Below are 1,477 nucleotides of genomic sequence, written 5' to 3'. Positions count from 1 at the left end.
GCTATTCTCGGCGGCATCTGCGATGCGAGGGGAGGGGCGAAACATTTCCTTGCCTCCCTGAGCCCCGGGGCGGTGGCCTTGGACTCGAAGGGGCAAATTCCACCTCTCGTGTGTGACATCACATGCGAGAGGTCATTCTGGCTCCCCCTGTTCTCGGGAGGGGCTCTTTAAAAAGTTATGGCCGCCGTTGCTATTCTCGGCGGCATCTGCGATGCGAGGGGAGGGGCGAAACATTTCCTTGCCTCCCTGAGCCCCGGGGCGGTGGCCTTGGACTCGAAGGGGCAAATTCCACCTCTCGTGTGTGACATCACATGCGAGAGGTCATTCTGGCTCCCCCTGTTCTCGGGAGGGGCTCTTTAAAAAGTTATGGCCGCCGTTGCTATTCTCGGCGGCATCTGCGATGCGAGGGGAGGGGCGAAACGTTCCCTTGGTTCCCTGAGCCCCGAAGTGGTGGCCTTGGACTTGTAGGGCAAATTCCACCTCTCGTGTGTGACATCACGGTCATTCTGGCTCCCCTAGGGCTCGGGAGGGGCTCTTTAAAAAGTTATGGCTGCTGTCGTTGTTCTCGGCGGTAGCTGCACCACCCGCATGGGGGGGAGGGGTGGGGCAAAACGTTCCCTTGCCTCCTTGAGCCCCGGGGTGGTGGCCTTGGACTCGTAGGGGCAAATTCCACCTCTCCTGTGAGAGGTTATTCTGGCTCCGGGCCTGAAAATCCGCCTGCAGAGCCACCCCCCTTCCTTTTTCAGCCTCCGCACTAGACCCCAGCCGGAAAAAGGGCCAGCCGAATGTCAATTTCGGGCCCATTATATCCTATGGGCCATTGAAGTCAATGGTGAAAACATAGGGTATATTCTGGGGATTGGAGGAGAGGGGGTTTGAGGGACAGGCTCCAAAAACGCAGGGAAGCTGCTGGAGCCTCTCCCCAAGATACCCGCCATGTTTCAGGAACATTGAACCAGGGGGTCCAATTCTATGGGCCCCCAAACAGGTTGCCCCCATCCTTTCCATTGGAGGGGAGGGAGTTTGAGGGAGAGGCTCCAAAATCACAGGGTAGCTGCTGGAGCCTCTCCCCAAGATGCCAACCATGTTTGAAGAACATTGGACCAGGGGGTCCAATTCTACGGGCCCCCAAACAGGTTGCCCCTATCCCCTCCATTGTTCTCTATGGTGGGAAAAAAGTGCTGCCTCTACTGATCTGTAATGTTCCAGAGGTGTTGTAATGTAATACTCAGTTTCTCAAACGAGTGTATGCCTGTCTGTTGGTCCACCAGGAGTCTTGATCCTGGTTGTGTGGTGGGCTAGTTGTGGCAAATGGTAGGGTAGCTCAGTATTTCTGTATACAGTTGTAGGGGCTTTATTGCAATGTGGTATGGCCTGATATTATGTTCTTATTCCAGTGTGGGGTGTGTGTGGAGCAATGGAAGCTGAGTGATAGGGTCTCTCCAAGTGATTGCCAGAAGGGAGATGCCTCGTGGTC

This window comes from Gekko japonicus, unplaced genomic scaffold (genome assembly GCF_001447785.1).
Source record: "Gekko japonicus isolate JY-2015 unplaced genomic scaffold, Gekko_japonicus_V1.1 scaffold32, whole genome shotgun sequence".
Taxonomy (NCBI): Eukaryota; Metazoa; Chordata; class Lepidosauria; order Squamata; family Gekkonidae; genus Gekko; species Gekko japonicus.
Note: the sequence above shows the minus strand (reverse complement) of the source record.